Below are 9,364 nucleotides of genomic sequence, written 5' to 3'. Positions count from 1 at the left end.
AGTCTCTTGAGCCATTGATCGCTTCCAAAACTACATCAGTTGGTATCAAAGCTTTTGGTTCTCAAATGGCTCAACGTGAGGATGAATACTTGCTTGCTTGTAGATTCGTCGCCAGAGGCAACGACAGAAGTGTATTCTATTCACGTGCTCGTGGAGAAGATCGACATCCGACTCGTAGATTCGTCGCTCGAGGCAAAGATAGAGTGTGTTTCGATCCACGAGACCTTGAGGAGATCAAACGACTTCGACAACGAGTTCACGATCTTGAGGAGATCAAATGAATCCGACAACGAGTACGGGATCATGAAGATATCGAATGGCTTCGAAAATGAGTTTGCGATCACAAGTTACAACGGGAGATGCGGAAGGAAGAAACCGAGTCAGGCACCATCGTCTGGGACGAAGGTGGCGACGGAGAGCAGCAGTCGTTTAGCCGTCATCCAAACCGGTTCGATGAACAGATCTATCAAGAGTGTTTATCTTAAGAAAAACCTATATTCGATGAAGATGGGGTTGATTCGATGAAGAAGAATGTTTGCTCGTGCAAAATATTCTTGGCGGAGTAACACGTGATGAATCAGTTTGCAAGATCAGTATTGCTGCAAGAGTTTATGGTTTTATGTCTACTAGTGATAAAACAAGTGTTAATGGAAATCAGAAAGTTTGTTTGGAATTTCCATTAATCAAGGCTTCTAATTTAGACTTGATTATGGAGCCAAAAAATCAGGCAATTAAATTTCAAATGGGTTTTGAGATTTCATCAATTATTTCTTCGAATAATGTTGACTTTCTTGATATTCAAAATGGAATGGATATTGATTGTGGAAGTTGCATTTGCATAGCTTCCATGCGTGACCAATTTCATCATTATCATGCACATGAGGACATGATGGCTTATATTAATAAAGCATTTAACAGTTTTGGTCCACATGATTTAATAAGCAACATTCGTGGAATGTTTAGCAAGCCGGATCAAAACAATATTACGGGAGAAGATAAGGATAATTCAGTTAGTGGGGAGCTAAAGATTATTACAAATATGGAAGCTAAAATGAAGCACAATAATCACGTGGATGTCCTTTTGATCCTGGTGGTTAACGTTTAGAATTGGACATGATTCGTGAAGTCAAGCTGTTTAAATGGGTCATCTATACTCTATAATAAACAAAGCTTTCTAAATGTCACATGTCATCACCATGATTATCCTTACAAAATTTTCCATTCTCTCTCGCATATTAATTACATTTCTCTTTCTTCTTAATAATTTTGTATTTCATTTTTTTCTTTTTAATATTTCATTTTCTCTTTTAATAATTCTTTCATGATTTAAAAAATTTAATACTAGCATAAATATATTATTTTGTTTTATATAAATATATTGTATTAGTTATTAATATTAGGCTTTTAAGTAACAAATTTTCACGTTCATTTTGAATAATGATTCCAAAAATTAAGGTTTTAAATATATTATATTAGTTAAATAATATTAAGGTTTTATAAGAAATGATATTATTGGATGAAGAGGCAAGATTAATTTACAATTAAAATTTCAATAAACTTTAACTTATTATATATATATATATATATATATATATATATATATATATATATATATATATATATATATATATATGGGAGGGATATTTTGAGAACCATGTTAAGTTTTAAGAATTTAAGAACTCAATTCTATGCCACACATTTAATTAAATGGATTGGAATATATGGTTGAGATTAAATCTGGTAAAAAGTCAAAGTAGGAGAGAGAATAAATATGTAAGTGGTTACACTAACTTTTACGTCCGTTACACATGTGTAAAAAGTCGACTCAGTGCGTAAAAAATTCTGTAATTTTTTTACGTGTATGTAACTTACATATATTACGCATGTGTAAAAAAATTTGAAAAAAAATTGTTACACTGAGTTCTTTCGAGTTCTTAAAACTCAAAGACGTTCTTAATTGAAATCTCCCCAATATATATATATATATATATAGGTAGGTTCTAATGAAAACTCCTCTTAAAGAGAAAACTTAAAAACTCCTAAAAACTTCTAAAAAACTATTTTTAACTTTAAAAAAAAAATTTTTTTTGAAGTTTCTTTTTTTTCCATTATTCTTATATGTTGTTATTGGTTCAAAAAAAAAAAAAAACACTTGTCGGTAACCTCGTCGGTATAGTGCGCATGTGTAATAGTGTGCATTGCATATATGCAAAAGTTTATGTATTGCATAGAATACAACATTATTGCACATATTTGATACAAACTATTGTATATATGCAATATAAGACTAATACACACATCGAATACACATTAGTACGTATGTGTAATACAAAATTAACGCACATGTGCATCACATCGACTTTTATTTTATTATTATTTTTTTTTCATATAATAGAACACTACTACACATATACAATACACAAATATTGAATATATGCAATAAAACAATATTAAACTCAAAAATACATAGTAATACACATGTGTAATACAACTTATCGCACAGTAATACGTATGTGCATTTAGGCGGGTTTTTTTTTTATTTTGTTTTAATTTTTTTTATTTTTCGAGTGAAATATAAGAAAATATAAGAATAATGGCTAAAAAATAATTTTGAAAATAGTTTTTTATTTTTAATTAAAAATAATTCTTTAGTAATTTTTAGAAGTTTTTAAGTTTTCTCTCTAAAGGTGAGTTTTCTCTTGATTCTCTCCGTATATATATATATATATATATATATATATATATATATATATATGATATTTACTAAATTACAAGTTTTTTTTTCTAACCTTAAAATACAAATTCACCATGATGTACTCTTAATGTTTATGTTAATTTAAACGAGCGGGTTTCTTTATCCGGTTAAAGTATCAAACATGGGTCAGGTCAAAACAGTTTATGATTAGAATGAGTTCCGGTCCACTGGTTGGTTTAAAAAAACTAGACATTACAACTTCTTTTTTTAATTGACTTTAAAATCCACAAAAATATAAACATTGACTACATGTTTTGGTTTTCCAGGTGGATGAGACAACTTCTTACCTTGGTAATACAAATACTAGATATTAACACACTATTAATCAGATAATAAATTGACTTTATATATTCTTCTATTATTAAAGATTTCAAAAATATAGATTTCTTTAGTGAACGAGTTATACTTGCACCAAAAAATGAGGTCGTTCAAAAAATTAGCAAACTTTTGCTATCCATGTTCTCGGGAGATTTAAAATGTTACCATTATTAATATGGTATCTATCAGAAATAAAATGATACATTACAAAAAAAATATTAGTTTCCTGATGTTTTAAATCGCCTCAAAATCTAAAGTTGTCAAGTCATAGGTTAGTCCCGAAAGATGATGCTGAAGTGATGTCGCTTAAGTGGTCTATGCAATGAAACTAAAATACACGTGAAAATACAATATGATAACCGAGTTATAGAAGCGGAAATTATATCTGAAAGTAATACTGGAACACACACTTTTATTCTTAAAAAGAAAAATCCTGCACTTTTAGATAAAATGATTAATTTCAAATAATGAAATTTCAACTTTGTTTTTGTTTTACAATGAAGATTAATAAATGCAGTCAGTCATTATAGATGGTTGCTTTGTTTTGAGACAATTTATTTTAACTCGTGGCCAGTTATACGCTGCATTATCTAGAGTTAAAAGCATAAACAATATGAAACTATTAAGTTTTGATATAGAAAGTAAAGTTACAAATAAAACTATAAATTTGTGTATAAGGAAATATTTAGGGATTTATGAATTTTCTAACGACTTTTTATTTCATATTATGTAATGCATAATTTATTTAACCATATAATATATCGTTATATCTGTTGAATATAATTTTTTTATATTTGACATTGTGTTATTATTTAAATAAATTTATTTATTCCAACCCATGTGTTACACGGGTAACCAACCTAGTGATTATAATAAATCAGAATCGGGCTTATTTTTCTTTTGATACAGGTGGCTTGGGTCCGAAGACAAAACTCGAGGATGAGTTTTTTTTCGAAGATGGGGAGTATGATGCAGAATATCTACTAATTCGAATTCAGATTTTAGTATCTTTTTTTATTTGTTTAAAATTCAAGTTTCCTAATACTTATCTTTCTTGTTTAGTAATAAGATAGTTGTTTAGTATAAATAGGGTTAAATGTTATTTAGTTTTTTTTAGTTTTTGATTGAGTTTAATATAAAGAACGTTTGTTCTTGAACCTTTGGTTAGGTTTTTATCGTCTTTGTTAATCATGAGTCTCTTGAGCAATTAATCGCTTCCAAAACAACATCAGAACCATTCCAAGTTTGGGCAGTGTTTTAAATTTGATAAAATTACAAATTATATCACATTTTAAATTGTGGTGTTTTTATATAGATTTTTAAAGAGAAAGAGACGAGAGCTGATGGTACCTATTATGAGGAGGGTTTCGATATTGAAACAAAGGTATTGAGAAATGGACGTCCCGATGGGGGGGGACACTTTTAGTTTCCGAGATGTGACACCCGGTAATTTCCCAATCCCATAAACCAAGTAATCAACCTAATTATTAGGTAATTATGTTGTATGCGCCCTGCGCGAGCGCGCCATGTTAGAACCAGCGCGTGCATATGTTGTATGCACCCTGCGCGAGCGCGCCATGTTAGAACCAGCGCGTGCATATGTTGTATGCACCCTGCGCGAGCGCGCCATGTTAGAACCAGCGCGTGCATATGTTGTATGCACCCTGCGCGAGCGCGCCATGTTAGAACCAGCGCGTGCATATGTTGTATGCACCCTGCGCGAGCGCGCCATGTTAGAATCAGCGCGGGCATATGTTATATGCGCCATGCGCGAATGTTTTGGCTTTATGTTTTCATAACTTAATTTCATAGTGTCTAATGGGTTGACCACCCCGCTTCATGCTAAGGCGGGTGCATCCCAAATCATTTATGCGCGTGCGGAAAGGGAACTAACCTCCCCGCATGGCGGGAACATTGAGAGCTAGTTTGTCTGAAGCTCCAGGATGGAATTGACTTCAACATAACTGATCACTATGTTGAAATACCAAGGCCTCATGGAGAATCTACAAATGAAACTCAACGTCCCTGACTGCGAGAAGGTTACACACCTACCCGTAGCAAAGAAATAGCCTACACGCAGAAGGCTATACGCGCAAGGCTACACGCACAAAACACTTAGTCTATTTCTCAAATGTATGGGGATTTCCCCCGCTCAGAAGGAACCAGTTACGTGTTTCAGAGATTTTTACCTTTTGACTGCACACTGACAACAGTACCAGGAAAAGTATACTGTAACACGAAATGTCAGCTGTCAGCCATACCTACTCCCACCAACCACAGTCCTGCATGTCCTGTCAAAATCAATCAGAATCCTTCTAACCACTCCCTAGGACCAATCACCTCCATTCTTTTAAATTTATAATAATAATTTCCATACTTTATCATCATTACACCTAGATATGAAAGGATTTCAACCCCCTAAAGCAAGGGATTGTGTTCCCTTGAGTTTTCCTATAAATATGTAACCTAAATTATCACCCAAACACACTACAAACTCTTAAAACTGCAAATCAGCATCCGTTTCATTTCCGTTCCTGTACTAGGTAAGCCGAGATTATAACCTTGAGATCTACTTTCCAACCCTTATATTCTCCGATTTCTTGATCATAATATATGTATTTCTTGTTATTTAATCATATTCTAGACTTTCAATTTCGAGCCTAACACCAAGAAACCCGAATCTCGATTAGTCTCTTAACAAGAACCACAGGTGAGTCTCACAGCCCCTATTTTCACTATTTTCACTGTTTTAAACTGTTTTCGGGGCGAGGGACACGTACCTAAACTATGTTTTATCATGGTACTCTTACAAGTAATGCAAGCGATTATGTGTTTAAATTATGTTTCTTTATGGAATATTTTTCGAGCAATGCAAACGGTTATCTATGGTTTTCGATGTGAGTGCGATACGAGTAAGTGATCACTTTACCATTGGAACTCTAAGGATAGGGACTGCTGGTTTGATCAACCCACTCGTAGGGGTCGCACCTCCTTGCATGGACGAGTGCCTAGTATGGTCATGGGGCAGTACTATGGGATTGAGCCCGCTCGTAGGGGTCGCACCTCTTTGCATGGACGAGCGCCTTGTTTTTCCGGCACAACGTCCGCGCGTAACCCGCGGGACGGTATTATTAATTCGCTCGTAGTGGCAGCGCCACTTTGCATAGACGAGCACGTTTTCCAGAAATGTTCGCGCGTAACCCGCGGAACGGTTTTATCAGGAATATGTTATCAGAACTATGTTTCAATACGAATTCACAAAGCATGTGTTTTATGATGTTATCAGAAATATGTTTTAGTATGGTTGTATCAAGATTATGATGCAATACGATTTATCAAGTTACTAAAACTTGTGAACTCACTCAGTTTATACTGATTCAAATGTTTTTACGTGTCTTTCAGGAGACAACTAGGTAGCGCATGGAGTCACACATAGAGCACCTCACGCAGAACATCTAAAATTAGCTTTTTGGAAGATTTTGGTTCTATCCCTTCGACGCGCGCGGTTGTTCCTGCCACGTAAGGGGATATGGCGCGGAAATCTTCAATGATTTTCATACTTGGATGTTTTTATGTAATTCTAAACAATGTAATGTATTTTGTACTAGACATTTCATGCGCAATGGAAATTTTATTTTTCTTAAATGTTTGCAATGACCCGTGCTTGACTATCAATCCCCACTCGCGTGCGCCCGGCTGTTTCCGCCGTTTAGGGCCGGGTGTGACAGATTGGTATCAGAGCACTGGTTATAGCGAACTAGGAAAAGAAGTTTTAACCTAGACTATAACCGTAGGGGAATCGCATGAAATATTTTTCAAAGAATATTTTCAAAAAAAAAAAAAAAAAAAAAAAAAACCAAACACGCACTTAGGAACACGGGTCACACAATGTCTAGTGAACGTTAAGGATAAAAACACTATGTGCTCAGGGTACATGCGCTAAGTTTGTTATATTCTCTTTTTTTTAAGAAAAACGAGAATGCCTCCAACCAGAGCCAAGGGAATTACCATGACACCCGAGGAACTCGCAGAAATAATCGCGCAGGCGATCGCGACACATGAGGCCAGCAAGGCCGAATCAAGTCAGGGTCGTCAAGAGACCGGAACCCCAGAACCCGAATCAGGAGCTTTGGACAAAGGATGCTCCTATAAGACATTTATGGCCTGTAAGCCTTGGCCATTCAAGGGCACAGAAGGGGCCATTGGGCTCTACAACTGGATCGACAAGATGGAGACAGTTCTCTCCATTAGTGGATGTAGTGAAAACCAAAAGGTCCTTTACGTGACCTGCATGTTCCAAGAAGCGGCCTCGTCTTGGTGGAAGCTCCAAGTGAAGACATTGGGGCGAGAAGTTGCTCTCCACAAGACCTGGGAGGAGCTGAAGGAAATGATGATGAGGAAGTTCTGCTCTCGCGCAGAAATTCAGAGTCTGCAGCAGGAATTCTGGAACCACACCATGGTCGGAACTGATATCGACGCCTACAACAACCGGTTCAACGAGCTTTGCCAGTTGGTGCCAGACATGGCAAACACGGAGGAAAAGAAGATCGAGAGGTATATCTTTGGGTTACCTCATGTTGTTAGGGTTCCGCTCAACGCCGCAGCGCCTCCAACCTTTGATGAGGCAGTAGCGCGGGCCATCACCCTTACAAGGGATACGGTCCGTGCGGGCATGTTAACTGCGCGCGAAATCGAGCAGCGAACCTCTGATCCCAAGAGGAAGTGGAACTCTCACCACCGAGGGTCCAAGCAGCCACCGTTCAAGAAGCAAGAGAGCGTAAGGGCTTACGCGATTCAAGCCGCGGAGCCACCGCGAAAAGGGTACAGCGGGCCTCGCCCATGGTGCAGCAGATGCAAGTATCACCACGAGGGTGAATGCGCAAGAATCGAATGCGCCAAATGTGGCAGACCAGGGCACAAGACGATGAATTGCCGTATCAGAGAAGCTGGAGCGAGCGACAACTGCTACGCATGCGGGAAGCCAGGGCATTTTAGTCGGGATTGCCCGCAAAAGGGAAACCAAGCTCGCGGGAGAGCTTTTGTGATCGGCGCGGGCGAAGCAAAATAAGAGCCGAATGTAGTAACTGGTACGTTTCTACTTAACGACCATTTTGCATCTGTCTTATTTGATACTGGCGCTGACCTAAGTTTCATATCCACTGAGTTTAAAAACTCCCTAGGCCTAGCGACCAGTAGGCTAGACATACCTTATACTATAGAACTAGCCAATGGTAGGCAGATATGCGCAAACGAGAGGACTGAGCAATGTGTATTGGTCATGGGAGGTCACGGATTCAATATTAACTTGTTGCCAATAGACTTGGGAAGTTTTGACATTGTGGTAGGTATGGATTGGTTAGTCGAGAACCACGTGGAGGTTATTTGCCATGAGAAGCAGGTTCGGATCCCACTGTTGAGCGGAGAAACCTTGGTAATTCAAGGGGAAAGAAGTGGAGTTGTGACAAAACTCATTTCGTGTCTAAAGGCGCGCAAGTGCCTGAGGAAAGGATGCTACGCCTTCCTGGCGCACGTAGTAGAGAAGAAAGGAGATGAGCGAAAGATTGAAAACTTACCAGTGGTGCGCGAATTCCCAGAAGTTTTTCCTGAAGATTTGCCCGGATTACCGCCGCCGCGACAAGTCGAGTTTCGAATTGATTTGGTCCCAGGAGCTGCGCCAGTGGCTCGAGCGCCTTATCGATTAGCTCCATCTGAGATGCAAGAGCTATCCAACCAGTTGCAGGAACTATTGGATAAGGGTTTCATACGCCCAAGCTTTTCACCTTGGGGAGCTCCAGTACTGTTTGTAAAGAAGAAGGATGGTTCATTCAGAATGTGTATTGACTACAGGGAGCTGAACAAGCTGACAGTCAAGAATCGGTACCCCTTACCGAGGATTGACGACTTATTTGACCAATTGCAGGGATCCAGTTATTATTCGAAGATAGATCTACGGTCAGGATACCACCAACTTTGGGTCCATGAGGAAGACGTGCCGAAGACAGCCTTCCGAACTAGATACGGCCATTATGAGTTCTTAGTGATGCCTTTCGGGCTAACTAATGCGCCGGCTGTATTCATGGATCTGATGAACCGTGTGTGCAAACCATACTTGGATAAGTTTGTGATTGTGTTTATAGATGATATTCTGATTTACTCCCGAACCGAAGCTGAGCATGAGCAACACCTGAGATTGATTTTGGAATTGTTGAGGAAAGAAAAGTTGTATGCGAAGTTTTCCAAGTGTGAGTTTTGGCTTAGAGAGGTTCACTTTCTCGGTCACGTTGTAAATGA

Source organism: Bidens hawaiensis, unplaced genomic scaffold (genome assembly GCF_021521415.1).
Source record: "Bidens hawaiensis isolate Kalapana, Puna unplaced genomic scaffold, B.hawaiensis_p1.1 tig00021179_1, whole genome shotgun sequence".
Taxonomy (NCBI): Eukaryota; Viridiplantae; Streptophyta; class Magnoliopsida; order Asterales; family Asteraceae; genus Bidens; species Bidens hawaiensis.
This window is presented reverse-complemented; position numbering follows the sequence as displayed.